This window comes from Orcinus orca, chromosome 9 (assembly GCF_937001465.1).
Source record: "Orcinus orca chromosome 9, mOrcOrc1.1, whole genome shotgun sequence".
NCBI classification, from domain to species: Eukaryota; Metazoa; Chordata; class Mammalia; order Artiodactyla; family Delphinidae; genus Orcinus; species Orcinus orca.
The window spans coordinates 29,931,756-29,946,870 of NC_064567.1; the positions used below are offsets into that span (position 1 = coordinate 29,931,756).

Here is a 15,115-nt window from a genome sequence, read left to right on the forward strand (position 1 = left end):
CATACGTGGACCTAGAGGTTTCAGTTACTTTCTATATCTTTGGCTTTATTTGCTTTATTCTATACACATATAAAGCTACCTCTGTAAAGGTAACTTTTCTAATGCCTAGGCAAGATTGGAATTGGCCTTGCCTAGGTCATTTGCTAAGGGTGAAGTAATCACTGTGTCCCACAGTATGTGGTACTCTCATTGAACAACCTGGGTAGTGCATATACCACTGCAGTGGAAAGAGGCAGGTATTGACAGCACAACTGTGGCCACACAGAGAAAGAAATTCCTAGTGAAGCCCTGAAAAGGGGCATGTGAATGTATATTAGGTAGACAAAAATACTTTTATAATAGTCTACTAGTAATGCTATTAGCAGAACATGATAAAAGATAGTGAGATTCAATATGTTAGGAAAATGCTGGGTTAATCAAATTGGAAAGCATTTGTTAAGGCAGGACTATTCAGTTCCTTCAAATACTAATGAAAACTTTGAATTTCCAAGATGGATATGCTATAGATTATTTTCCTAAATTTATGTGAACTTGGAACCTATTTTTAATGAAGTCTTTTATGGAATCCAGATATACTTGGGTCCAAAAACAGATGCCTCTACTTATTAGCTATATAACTTTGGAAAATCGGTTAAATTCTCTCGGCCTCAGTTTCTTCAGTTGTAAAACTGGAATAACTAAGTATACTTAACATGTATATTATGAGGATTAGAGAAAATGCATTACAAATGCTTGACTCTATAAAAGTAGTTTGTGGGCTTCCCTGGTGGCGCAGTGGTTGAGAGTCCGCCTGCCGATGCAGGGGACGCAGTTTCGTGCCCCGGTCCGGGAGGATCCTGCGTGCCGCGGAGCGGCTGGGCCCATGGGCCGTGGCCGCTGGGCCTGCACGTCCGGAGCCTGTGCTCTGCAACGGGAGGGGTCACAGCGGTGAGAGGCCCGCGTACCCCAAAAGAAAAAGAAAAACCCACTAGAAACAAATTAAGAAAATTCTTAAACTTGGGTATTTGACTTACTGTAAACTGTAATAGTAATTAAGTATTTTTCTTAAGCTCATTAATAAGGGAGGATAAAAAGAAAAAGCACCCTGAATTATAGAACACAACTGCTTCCACAAGTAGTTTTTTTTTTAATTACTGCTCATAGGTAAGATATTGTTTGTTGCAAAAGAGGAAAAACAAAAGCTAGAACTACCTTAAACAATAAAAATGAATGCCAAGGAGTCAAAGGAAATATTGAAAATAAGTTTCAGAATGAGAAGAAACCTGGGAAGTTTTGTAGTTTGTGTAGCTACACTATTAATGTGACTCAGATTCAGCTTGATGTACCTAACTGTAGTGATGGTGGCTCTTGTGTGTGTGTGTGTGTGTGTGTGTGTGTGTGTGTGTGTGTGGAAGGTAATGAAATTGGCCCAACTTGGGTTACGTGTCAACCTTAATCAGCTGTGGCAGGATTCAGGGTCCTGTCTTAGAAGGATCCATTGCCTTTCTCATAGAAAAACTGGTGTGCAGACCCCCAGTAGGACACCTGCTAAATCTAATAAATTAAATCAACTACAACTTGATCTTTAAACAAGATTAGCAGAGAAAATACGTACATAAATTTGTTAGCCTTAAGAATATCCTTATCTTTCAATTCCTGTGTTTCTCTAGGTAAACTTAGAGCTGCCATCTTGGTGTAGCCAGCAGTGCATCGGTCTCACAACCTGAAGGTCTTGAGTTCAAGGTAAGCTTGTTAGATGACCTTTTTACCTAGGAATCACTTTGAGCAGTCCTTATTTGGAAAAAGAAACATGACATAGTACAATATTTTGTGCTAAAAACTTTTGTTTAGTTATTGCAATTATGACTTTTAAAAAATTTTCAAGTGTAATCTTAATGTCAAATCCCAATTTAAACAATAGACATGGGGTTGCTTTGATTGAATTAAGAGAAGATGCTATTGGCATTCCCACTTGCTTGGATTCTCTGCTTTCCCCTTACGGCAATCCTTAAAGTTCCATTCCAGAGAGCCATATCACTGCAGAATACAATCTGAAAAAAATCACTAGTGTAGTAAAAAGCGTGCATAGGATTTTGAGTCACAGGAACAGTTTTATAAAATGCTGACTCTAGCACATCCTAACTTGAAGATGGGCTAAATCACTTAAATTCTCCAAATCTTCATTTCTTCAGCTGAAAAGTGTAGAGAATACCTATGCCATCTAACTTACAGGTTTCACTTATTGAATAAGTCATCCACAGGAATGTCTACAATGCTATATACACTGTTAATTGACATTGTAATTGGCATCTGTTTCCCCACCTTCTGAGGAAAACATCCAAACTGCTAGTTCATTTAAGGGCATCTCTGGTCCCCATTGACGACATGCCCATCAGTTTCAACAGTTCCTTCTCCTTTACAATAATGATGTTGGCCTCCAAGGATATATTAATCAGTGCAATCTATATCCTAACAAAACATCAGCTATTCAATTATTTTGACATTATATAGCTTACTCTAAACGTGCTAGTGGCTGTTTATCTTCTTCTGTGGTCCTAGAAGAGGGAGAAGAATGAGCATGAACAGAGAGAAAGGCTCCTAAATCACTGATTTGACCCCATCCCAGGAGCTTGTGCCATCAAATGTGAATAGCAAACCCAGTCTTCCTCTAAGGCTCCTCTGAGGATTGTTCATGGAGGTACAGAAGGGTACACCCAGGGGAGAGGGAGACAAAAGCACCTTCTTGATAATATTCACTTGAGAATGCTTATAAACCATGAAATGAGTGACAGACTAAAACTGCTTCAGTTGAGGCATACATTTTCACTCTATTTTGGACGCTGGTACTCTGACAATGTATTTTAAGCTCAGCACTTGCTTTTTTTTAAAAAACTAAAATTCTTATTCAATTGTGTGAAAGGCACTCTTCTCAAGACCGAAGCTTTTCTGTAGTAATGTTGTCTGTTTAGATCTGAAGCCACTAGGGCCCTGGCACATACAGCTGGAACACTATTTTTAAAGATATACTGTGTCTGCTAATACAGAGGTCATGATGTAGACTTTTGCACTTAGAATCAGCATGAGAACGTGGGACTGTTCTTGCAGATCTTGGCTCCATCAGCAAATAAATTAAAATAAACTGGAGGCTTGAAATAGAAATAATCCTCCTTCCAAGTGTTTCATTTAGAGAATGACATCCTGTTTTCTTCAGAATATCATGGGTAATTCTGCATATGAATGAATTCTGGAACAGAAAAGGCCCAGCAAATGAAATACGCAAAGTAACTTTTAGAATTTCAGGATTCAGTAATAAAAATAAGTGATGATGCTTTTCCGTTCAAAGTGTGAAGGGAACAAGGAAACCTGAAACTGTGAGTCAGATAAAGTTTTAAAATTTTATAACAATTTGTGATAGCATGGTAAGCTGAATTCTCCCTATAAGAGAATATAGTATATCTTTAGGACAATTTACCATTTATCCGATAAGGAAAATTTTGACACAGTTTGGCTATCAGCTATTGAAGTCAGACCAACGTTCTGATTATAGTCATAAGTAGAAAGGTATATTTCAAAAACAACTGGACCCAAGCATCATTTACCTGGAAATACTCTGATTAGGCTCCCAACTGAGCCTGGAGAGGCTTTAACTGAAGTCCAAGGTGACTACTGTCAAAGTCGTAGAACCCCATTGCTATTAAAAAAAAAAAAAGTACAGTGATATAATATATTAAAAAATAAACTTCAATTTATAATCTTACAGGTATGTCTTCCATTATGTCACTGCTAAAACTGACCCAGCAGTTGCAGTAGTCTTGACCCTTGTCTATCCTTAGTGCCCTTATGTTGGATTTTACTACTATTCTCCATTTGAAAGGAATTGGGACCTTAGCTGACTTCCTGTCTTGAGTATAAAAAAGATCAGTAGGATCTTTTTATATATTTTAATTGCCTAGAGTTTTTTCAGACTTAACATCCTTTCAGGAAGTAGTGAAAGCTTGCACTGGAAATGTCATGGCAGTTTTTGTATCAAGATGATAGTGATAAAAAATAATTATTTTGAACAAGTTGAATCTGTAAGATCCATGAGTTTATGTGAAATTTGTGTCAAAGATTGGTCAGATGCTTATTAGGTTTTTCCGTTCTCTTGAGTACAAACTATTTTCTAGTTCTTTTGATTCTAAGTGGAGTCATAAGACTGGTTGGTTGCCACCAATGAAGTGTGAGCAGAAGTGACCCCTTACCACTTCTGGGGTAAGGCAGTTAAGAATTGCTCCACAATCTGTTTCTTTCCCTGTTCTGTTGACTGGATGTGAATTTGAAGCCGTATATTAGAAATGGCCAAGAGTCAGTCGTACTGGCTCTCTGAAATTCTGCACGCATTAGAACCTTTTCTTCCCACAGCTGGGGGACCATTTTGTGCTTTGGCACAAGTCAACAGCCACCAATTAACATTTATATTATCAGTCCTCCAAGATTTGAGGGTTGTTTATTACACAGCTAACATTACTTACCCTGACTAATAATACTCAGATAGAAAGAGGTAGTAGTAATTGTGATTACAGAAGGCAATTGTGATACAAAAAACATAGGATGTAGGCAAGAACCAGTAAAGACTGGGAACTGAGTTATAACACTAGGTATTTCAGAAGCAATCATAACTGATTCAGGTAAGTAGTGGTAATATCAGTTAGACAGGACAAATCATACTGGGGTTGAACAGTTAATTGCATTGGTTGTCACAGTGGTTGTGAGCAACTACAAAAAAGTTTAAATATTGTGATTAAATTGTTTCCTAGGTCAGATGTTTCAAAAAAAGAATGGATAAGACACAAAAGTCCTCATTTCCTAGGAGATAAATTTTCTAAATGATACAATTAATTATCATAAAATACGAATGAGGCATGCATAAAATTTTAATAGTGCTAGCAGAACAGGTCAACATACCGTGATATTAGGGCAGTGGATCTTGTAATGCAGGTAAAACAAAATTGGGAATGGATGATCTCAATATATTTTGAGATTCAAACTAGGTTTCAAAAAGCAAAACTTATATCGTTGAACAAAAGCTAATAAATTTAACAAATACTTGTTATTGAACACTCACTGATCTTCAGACTTTGTTCTCCATGTTTGGGATATGGGTGCCTACATTCTACATTTCATTAAGTTTAACTATTAAAATAAATGTCAGGCCCGGACCTTCAAGATGGAGGAGGAATAAGACGGGCAGATCACATTCCTCCCCATGAATACATCAAAAATACATCCACATGTGGAACAACTCCTACAGAACACCTACTGACTGCTGGCAGGATACCTCAGACTTCCTAAAAGGCAAGAAAATCCCCATGTGCCTGGGTAGGGCAAAAGAGAAAAGAAAAACAGAGACAAAAGAATAGAGACAGGACCTGCACCTCTGTGGGGGAGCTGTGAAGGAGGAAAAGTTTCCACACACTAGGAAGCCCCTTCACTGGCGGAGACTGCGGGTGGCGGAGTGGGGGAGCTTCAGGGCCATGGAGGAGGGCGCAGCAACAGGGGCGCGGAGGGCAAAGCGGAGAGATTCCCGCCCAAAGGATCAGTGCCGACCAGCACTCACCAGCCCAGGAGGCTTGTCCGCTCACCCGCCGGGACGGGCGGGGCTGGGAGCTGAGCCTCGGGCTTCGGAGGTCAGATCCCAGGGAGAGGACTGGGGTTGGCTGCGTGAACACAGCCTGCAGGGGGCTAGTGCGCAAAAGCTAGCCAGGAGGGAGCCTGGGAAAAAGTCTGGAACTTCCTAAGAGGCAAGAGACCATTGTTTTGGGTGCGTGAGGAGAGGGGATTCAGAGTACTGCCTAAACAAGCTCCAGAGACAGGTACGAGCTGCAGCTATCAGCGTGGACACCAGAGACGGGCATGAAAGGCTAAGGCTGCTGCTGCAGCCACCAAGAATCATGTGTGCAAGCACAGGTCACTATCCACACTCCCCCCCAGGAGCCTGTGTAGCACGCCACTGCCAGGGTCCTGTGATCTTGGGACAAGTTCCCTGGAAGAACACACGGTGTACCTCACTGTTGAAATGTCATGCTGGCCTCTGCTACCTATAGTAGCAAACCCAAAACAGTTTAAAAAAAAAAAAAATGGTAATAGGAACATACATATCATACATTAAATGTAAATGGACTAAGTGCTCCAACCGAAGGACATAGACTGGCTGAATGGATACAAAAAGAAGACCCATATGTATATATGTATATATATCACGACTCTTTTATCCATTTATCTGTTGATGGACACTAAGGTTACTTCCATTTCTTGGGTATTGTAAATAATGCTGCTGTGAACATTGTGGTGCATGTATCTTTTTGAATTAGTGTTTTATTTTCTTCAGATATATACTCAGGAGTGGCATTGCTGGATTGTATGGTAGTTCTATTTTCATTTTTTTGAGGAAACTCCATACTGTTTTCCACAGTGGCTGCATCAGTTTACATTCCCATCAACAGTGTACAAGTGTTCACTTTTCTCCAGATCCTCACAAATATTTGTTATTTGTGGTCTTTTTGATGACAGCCATTCTGACTGGTGTGAGGTGGTATCTCATTGTGGTTTTGATTTGCGTTTCTCTGACTAATGATGTTGAGCATTTTTCATGTGCCTGTTATCTGTATGTCGTCTTTGGAAAAATGTCTATTCAGGTCTTCCATCCATTTTTTTAAATCGGGTTGTTTATTTTTTTTGATGTTGAGTTGTATGAGCTGTTGATAGTTGTTGGTTATAACCAGCAACTGATCGGTCGTATCATTTGCAAATTTTTCTCCCATTCAGTAGGTTGTCTTTTCATTTTGTTGATGGTTTCCTTTGTGATGCAAAAGCTTTTAAGTTTAATTAGGTCCATTTGTTTATTTTTGTTTCCTTGGCCTTAGATCCAAAAAAATATTATGATTATGTCAAAGAGTGTTCTATGTTTTATTCTAAGGGTCTTATGGTTTCCAGTTTTACATTTAGGCATTTGATCCATTTTGAGTTTATTTTTATATATGGTATGAGAAAATGTTCTAATTTCATTTTTACATGTAGCTGTTCAATTTTCCCAGCACCACTTATTGAAAAGACTGTGTTTCCCTATGGTTTATTCTTGCATCCTTTGTCATACATTAATTGAACATAAGTGGTGGATTTATTTCTGGGCTTTCTATACTGTTCCATTCACCTACATGCCTGTTTTTGTGCCACTACTGTACTGTTTTGATTATTGGGGCTTTCAAGCATAGTCTAAATTCAGGGGGCATGATACTTCCAGCTCTGTTTTTCTTTCTCAAGATGGTTTTTGCTATTAAGAATCTTATGCGGTTCCATACAAATTTTAGAATTACTTGTTCCAGTTCTATGAAAAATGCTATTGATATTTTGATAGGGATTTCATTGACTCTCTAGATTGCCTTGGGAAGTGTGATCATTTTAATAATATTCTTCCAGTCCATGAACATGGTATGTCATTCCATCTCTTTGTGTCATCTCCAATTTCTTTCATCAGTGTCTTATAGTTTTCTGAGTACAGGTCTTTTATCTCCTTAGATTTATTCTTAGGTAATTTATTCTTTCTGATGAGATTATAAATGGGTTTTTTTCTTAATTTCACTTTCTGTTAGTTTATTATTATTGTATAGAAACACAACAGATTTCTGTATGTTAATTTTGTAACATGCAACTCTACTAAATTCATTGATAAGTTCTAGTAGTAGTTTTTTGGTGGTGTCTTTAGGATTTTCTATGTATAGTATCATGTCATCTGCAAACAGTGATAGTTTTATTTCTTCCTTTCTAATTTGGATTCCTTTAATTTCTTTTTCTTATCTGATTGCTGTGGCTGGGACTTCCAATACTAAGTTGAATAAAAGTGATGAGAGTGGGCATCCTTGTCTTGTTCCCAATCTTAGAGGGAATGCTTTTAGCCTTTCACCCTTAAGTATGATGGTAACTGTGGGCTTATCATATAGGGCCTTTATTATTTTGAGGTATGTTCCCTCTATACTGGCTTTTTGGAGAGTTTTTATCATAAATGGATGTTGAATTTTGTCAAAAGCCTTATCTGTACATATTGAGATGATCATACGATTTTTATTCATTTTGTTAATGTGTATCACATTGATTTGCGGATATTGAATCATCCTTGCATTACTGGGATAAATCCCACTTGATCATGGTGTATGATCCTTTTAACGTGTTGTGGATTTAATTTGCTAATATCTTGTTGAGGATTTTTGCATCTGTGTTCATCAATTAGCCTGTGAATTTCTTTTTTGTGATACCTTTGTCTGGTTTTGGTATCAGGGTGATGTTGGCCTCATAGAATGAATTTGGAAGTGTTTCTTCCTCTACAAGTTTCTGGAATAGTTTGAAAAGGATAGGCTGTTACCCTTCTCTAAATTTGTTAGAATTCACCTGTGAAGAATATGTTAGAATTCACCTGTGAAGCCATCTTGTCCTGGACTGTTGTTTGTTGGGAGTTTTTAAGTTATGGATTCAATTTCATTCTTAGCAATTGGTCTGTTCTAATTTTTCTGTCTCTTCCTGGTTCAGTCTTGGGAGATTGTACACTTCTATGAAATTTGTCCGTTTCTTCAAGGTTGTCCATTTTATTAGCCCATGGTTGTTCATAGCAATCTCTTATGATCCTTTGCATTTCTGTGCTGTCAGTTAAAACTTCTCCTTTTTCATTTCTGATTTTATTGATTTGGGCCCCCTTTTTCTGTGATGAGTCTAGCTCAAGGTTTATCAGTTTTTTTTTTAATCTTTTCAAAGACGCAGCTCTTAGTTTCATTCATCTTTTCTAGCTTCTTTAGTCCCTATTTTATTTATTTCTGCTCTGATCTTTATGATTATTTTCTTCTACTACTTTTGGGTTTTGTTCTTTTTCTAGTTCCTTTAGGTGTAAGTTGGGTTGTTTATCTGAGACTTTTCTTGTTTCCTGTTATAAGCTTGTATGGCTCCAAGTTTCCCTCTTAGAACTGCTTTTGCTGTATCCCATAGATTTTGGATTGTTGTGTTTTCATTTTAATTTGTCTCCAGGTGCTTTTTAATTTCTCTTTGATTTCTTCAGTGATCCATTGATAAGTGGCATATTTTTTTTAGCCTCCACGTATTTGTGTTTTTTGCAGTTTTTTCCTTGTACTTGATTTCTACTCTCATAGCATTGTGATCGGAAAAGATGCTTGATATGATTTCAGCTTTCTTAAATTTAACAATGCTTGTTTTGTGGCCTAGCATGTAACAATCCTGGAGAATGTTCCATGTGCACTTGAAAAGAATGTGTATTCTGCTGCTTTTGGATGGAATGTTCCACATATATCCTTTAAGTCTATTTCATCTAATGCATCATTTAAGGCCAATGTTTCCTTATTGATTTTCTGTCTGAATGATCTGTCCATTGATGTAAGTGGGGTTTTAAAGTCTCCTACTATTATTGTGTTACTGTTGTTATCTCCCTTTATGTCTGTTAATGTTTGCTTTGTGTATTTAGATACTTCTATCTTGGGTGCATTTACAATTGTTTATCTTCTTGGATTGATCCCTTGATCATTATGTAATGTCCTTCTTTGTCACTTGTTACAGTCTATGTTTTAAAGTCTATTTTGTCTGATATACATATTGCTTTTACTTTGATTTCCATTTGCATGAAATACCTTTTTCCATACCCTCACTTTCAGTCTTGGTCTTTCTTTAGATCTGAAGTGAGTCTCTTGTAGGCAGAATGTATATGGATTTTGCTTTTTTATCTATTCAGCCACTGTGTCTTTTGATTGGGGCATTTAGTCCATTTGCACTTAAAGTAATTGTTAATAGGTATGTACTTATTGTCATTTTGTTAATTATTTTGAGGTTATTTTTGTAGTTCTTTTTTGTTCTTCTTTTGTTCTCTTCCCTTGTTATTTAATGACTATCTTTAGTGTGATGTTTGGATTTCTTTTCTTTTGTATGTGTATCTTTTATAGATTTTTGGTTTGTGGTTACCATGAGGTTTATATATAGCAATGTGTATGTGTGTGTGTTTATGATTTTAAGTTTGATGTGTGTGTGTATATACATATATATGATTATTTTAAATTGCTGATCTCTTCATTTCAAATGCATTTAAAAAACCCTGCATTTTTACTCCCTCACCCCCCATTTACTCTTTCTGACATTGTATTTTACATCTTTTGTGTATCTTTTAGCTACTTATTGCAGATACAGATGATTTTCCTACTTTTGTCTTTTAATTTTTCAACTAGCTTTGTATGTAGTTGATTTACTACCATTACTGTATTTTTGCCATTACCAGTGAGTTTTTTCCTTTCCTAATATTCATGTTTCTAGTTGTGGCTTTTTCTTTTTCACTTAGAGGAGTCCCCTTAACATATATTGTAAAGCGGATTTGGTGGTGCTGAATCTTTTAGCTTTTGCTTGTCAGTAAATCTTTTGATCTCTCCATTAAATCTGAATGAAAGCCTTGCTGTGTAGAGTATTCTTTGTTGTAGGTTTTCCCTTTCATCACTTTAAATATATCATGCTGCTATCTTCTGTACTGCAGAGTTTCTGCTGAAAAGTCAGCTGATTGCCTTATGGGAGTTCCCTTATAGGTAACTTATTGCTTTTCCATTGCTGCTTTTAATATTCTTTCTTTAGCTTTAATTTTTGCCATTTCAATTAAAATGTGTGTTTCTTGGTGTGGTCCTCTTTGGGTTGGGACTCATCCTGGACCTGGATGTTTGTTTCTTTTCCCAGGTTAGGGAAGTTTTCAGCTATCATGTGTTCAGATGTGTTCTCTGCCTCTTTCTCTTTCTTCTTCTGGATCCCCTATAATGTGAGGTCTCTTAAACTGTCCTCATATCTTTTTATTCTTTATTCTTTTTTTCTGTTCAGCTTCTTTGATTTCCACCATTTTGTCTTCCAGCTCACTGATCCATTCCTCTGTATCATTTAATCTACTATTGATTTCTTCTAGTGTATTTTTCATTTCAGTTATTGTATTCCTCTCTGGTTGTTCTTTATATTTTCTAACTCTTTATTGAAAGCTTCTGACTTCTTGTTCTTTGCATCCATTCTTCTCCCAAGTTCTTTGATCACCTATATGATTTTTATTTTGAGCTCTTTATTGGGTAGATTGCCTATCTCCATTTCACTTAATTTTTCTTCTAGGATTGTATCCTGTTTCTTTACTGGAACATGTTCCTCTGTCACCTCATTTTTCCTAATTTGCTGCTTTTATTTCTATGTATCTTGTAGGTTGGTTACATTTCTTGACCTTGGAGAAATTGCCTTTTATAGAAGCCCTGTGTGTCCCAGCAGCACACTCCCTTCTGGTCACCAGAGCTATATGCTCTAGTGGTGTCACTTCTGTGGGCTGGGTGGGTGTGTCTGTTGTTGTAGGCTGACTACTATGAGTTGTCTGGTAGGTGTAGCTGGCCCCTGTCCAGCTGGTTGCCAGGCCCTGCCTTGTATGGAGGCTGGTGGCCAGTGTTTGGTAGGGCTGGGTCACAAGGCATATGGCTGTGGAGACCTGGGGGTTCCTGGGGCTAGAGCTGGCTCACTGGCAGGAAAAGCTGGGTTCTGGGGTGGGTGATTGCGGGGGGGCAGTGTTTCCAGATCTAGTGTTGGCCTGGTCTTGTGTGGGGCTGGTTTTTGACATGACTGGCTTTGAATTCTGGGGTGTCCCAAAGCTTGTGTTGGCCCACTGGTTAGTGGGGTTGGATCCCAGGATGGCTGGCTGGAGAGTCAAAGGTGTTTCAGAGCTGGAGTTGGCATAGTGGTAGGCAGAGCCAAGTCCTAGGGTCTCTGGCTGCAGGGCCCTGGGGGTACCAAAACTGGTGTCAGTATGCTGTTTGGTAAGTCTGGATCCAGGGCCTACTGGCTGAGAAGCCCAAAGTGTCTCAGAGCTGGAGCTGGCCTGCTGGTGAGCAGGGCTGGAACCTGGGAGTCCCAGGGCTGGGGCTGGTCTGCTGGTGTGCTGGCTGGATCTTGAGAAGGCAGGCTGGAGGACGGCTGTGGTCCTGGGGCTGGTGTGTGCCCAGTGGTGGGTGGGGTCATTTTCTAGGAGATCCCAGGCCTGGTGCCCCTACCCACCAGTGTATAAAGCTGAGTCCTGTGGTCCTGGGGTTGGTGCCTGTCCACTGGTGGGTAGTACTGAGTCCCAGGGTCTCTGGCGGCAGGGCCTTGTGGGTCCTGGGTCTATGCCTGTGTGCTGGTGTGCGGCGCTGGGTGCTGGGCCATCTGGTGGATAGGGACACGTCTGGGGGTGGCTGTGGGCTCAGGGGGTCCTAAGGCAGCCTTCCTTCTGGTAAGTGGGGCTGTGTCCTCGCCCAGTAGTTGCTTGGCCTGAGGCATCCCAGTAACGACCCTATAGGCTGGTTGGTGGGGCTGTGTCCTGAGGTTAATAAGCTCAAGGGAGGAGTCCAAATTAGTGCTTTCCAGTGCCAGTGTCCACATGGTAGAATGAGCTCCCCAAAATGGCAGCTGCTAGTGTCTTTGCCCCCACGGTGAGTTCCAGTTGTCTTTTGCCTCTCTGGGAGATTCTCCAGTATCAGCAGGTGCATTTGACCTAGGCTCCTTTCACATTACTTCTTCTATCCTGGGTGCTGGAATGTATGAGATTTTGTGTGTACCCTTTGAGAATAGGATCTGCACTTCACACAGCCCTCTGGGTCTCCCCTAAGTAAGCCCTGCTGGCCTTCAAAGCCAAACATTCTCAGGGCTTGTCTTCCCGGAGCAGGACACCTGGGTTGGGGAGTCTGATGTGGGGCTAAGTCTCCTTACTCCTTGGGAAGAACCTTTGCAATTGTAATTACTCTCCCATTTGTAAGGCACCCACCAGGGGTATGGGTCTTGACTATACTGTGACTCTGCCCCTCCTACCTGTCTCCTTGTGGTTCCTTTTTTATATCTTTAGTTTTTAGAGATCTTTTCTGGTAGACTGTATTTCTCATCAGTAGTTTCTCTGTAAATAGTTGTAATTTTGGTGTGCCCATGAGATGAAGTGGGCTCAGGATCTTCTTACTCTGCCATCTTGTATTAAGTCAATCCGTTTGCAACTGTTGAACCATCTTTGCATTGCAGGAATAAATCTCACTTGATCATGGTATATGATCCTTTTAATGTGCAGTATAAATCAGTTTGCTAATACTTTATTGAGGATTTTTGCATCTAAGTTCATCAGGGATATTGGCCTGTAATTTTCTTTTGTTGTAGTGTCCTTGTTTGGGTTCGGTATTAGGGTAGTGCTGGCTAGTAAAATGAGTTTGGATGTGTTTCCTATCCTTCAATTTTTGGAAGAGTTTGAAAATGATTGGCATTAGTTATTCTTTAAATATTTGATAGACTTCACCAGTGAGCCCATCTAGTCCTGGACTTCTCTTTGTTTGGAGGTGTTTGATTATTAATTCAACCTCCTTACTCTTTTCAGATTTTCTATTTCTTCATAATTCAGTTTGGATAGGTTGTATGTTTCTAGGGATTTATTATGATTCTTCCTGAGAAATATCTATAATTATTTGGAAATATTTTTTGTTTGATCTATTTTCTCTGGCATCCTTCCATTTATCTTATTTTTCATTTTCCTTTCCATGCTGGAGAAATCCACAAATTTGTCCTTCAAGACAGCTGCCGACTCAAGTAAAACTTTTGTTAATATTGCCAGTGTGGATTTCCGATGTAGTGCATATAAAATAGGACACTGTGTGCATGTGTGTGAGTGTATGTATGTGAATGTTTTCAAAGAAATGACTGTCTTATAGTCTAGACAACATATAGCTCTCTGTTCCAGTGTTAGCTCAGACTAAAGATTATCACCCACTTTTATGTTAATATAGTACTTTAATCTTGATGTCAGCAGTAGCTAATAAGGAAGAGGAATCATACCTCCTTTTTGATAGCTAGTTGACCATAATAGGGTTTTGCTTCTATGGTATTTTATTTTCCCTCTAAAGTATCTATGAAGATTCATCAAAGTCAAAATGCTTAAAGTTAAAGATTGAATTCCAAACTATTGCCAAATTTTCAACAAAATTGCCATCTTATGCAATTGACATGAAAACTGCAATCTGGAGCTAATGCAGACTCATGTCAATTCCAGAAATCTTGATTGCTAGCCATACATCATATAAAACTGAAATCTGTCTAGCCTTCTGTTGCCCTAACGTTATATAATAGGAATACACACAAATCCTGGACAATTTATTCTCTCTTGTATTCGTTAAGTACACTATGCAAGGATACCAGAGCCTAAGTAGCAAGTTAGATTGCTTAGAGAGAGGTGCCTAGAAAAGAAAGTCACTGTGCTGTTCCCTCCATCAGAAGTGTCGCAGATGTGATGGGGGTGCACAATGGGGCAGGATGGAAGTGCAGTACAGAGGTGATAGATGGTTGGGCTCTTTTCTGATGCTATTAACAATTAAAATGCTAAAACCATGTAGGCAGCACTGAGGACATTATTTTATGTAATGGCAAGAGGGCAAGCATCCAACACACTTAAAATATATATCTTAATATAATTGCTTGGTCAAATAAGACAAAGTGATAATTCAGCCCTAAACTATACAATTTGAAATTGGAATTTCATTTACCAGAAACTATCTTCTCTTTACTCTTATTCTTGAAATAACATCAAAATACTGAGCAGAAAGGTAAATCAATAACATGATGTATGAGTCATCTTGCTTAACTGATAGACATTCCTGACAATTTAATTAAGGGCTATGAATCTTGGATCAAAAAATTGTAATGAAATCTTACATTGTTTACAGCAATTTTCTTATACAAACAAAGCAGTACACACAAACACACATAGACATATAAAATATTAGCATAATGGTTGTACCTAAACACTTAACCCTCAGTCAATCTAAAAAATGAGATTTGCAGAATCTTTGAGGAGAAAATAAAGTATAGCATTTTGAACAAATATCAAACAACCTAAAATGTCTATATTTTAGAGAAATAGACAGTTGCACCTCTTGGTAACCTTTCAAACAACCCTTTTATATAGATTCTGGGGGTACTGTACCTGAATATTTAAGACTCAAACAAATTTAGGTCATAATTAAATAAAAGTTGATTTTTATACATGTATTTTATTGGTTAGGGTTACAATATTGCAGTTAGATGCTTTGAGAGGAACCCTTTA

At 38.6% G+C, this 15,115-nt stretch overlaps 1 long non-coding RNA gene across 10 annotated transcripts in view; it reads left to right on the forward strand.

Moving 5' to 3' along the window:
- The window catches only part of LOC117199774 (uncharacterized), a 143,710-nt gene that overhangs the window by 35,328 nt on the left and 93,267 nt on the right, over positions 1-15,115 (forward strand). For all 10 annotated transcript variants that reach the window (XR_007479425.1, XR_007479426.1, XR_007479424.1 and 7 more), the window contains one exon: positions 1,650-1,722. This is a non-coding gene — a long non-coding RNA (uncharacterized LOC117199774). The remainder of the gene's footprint in view (positions 1-1,649; positions 1,723-15,115) is intronic.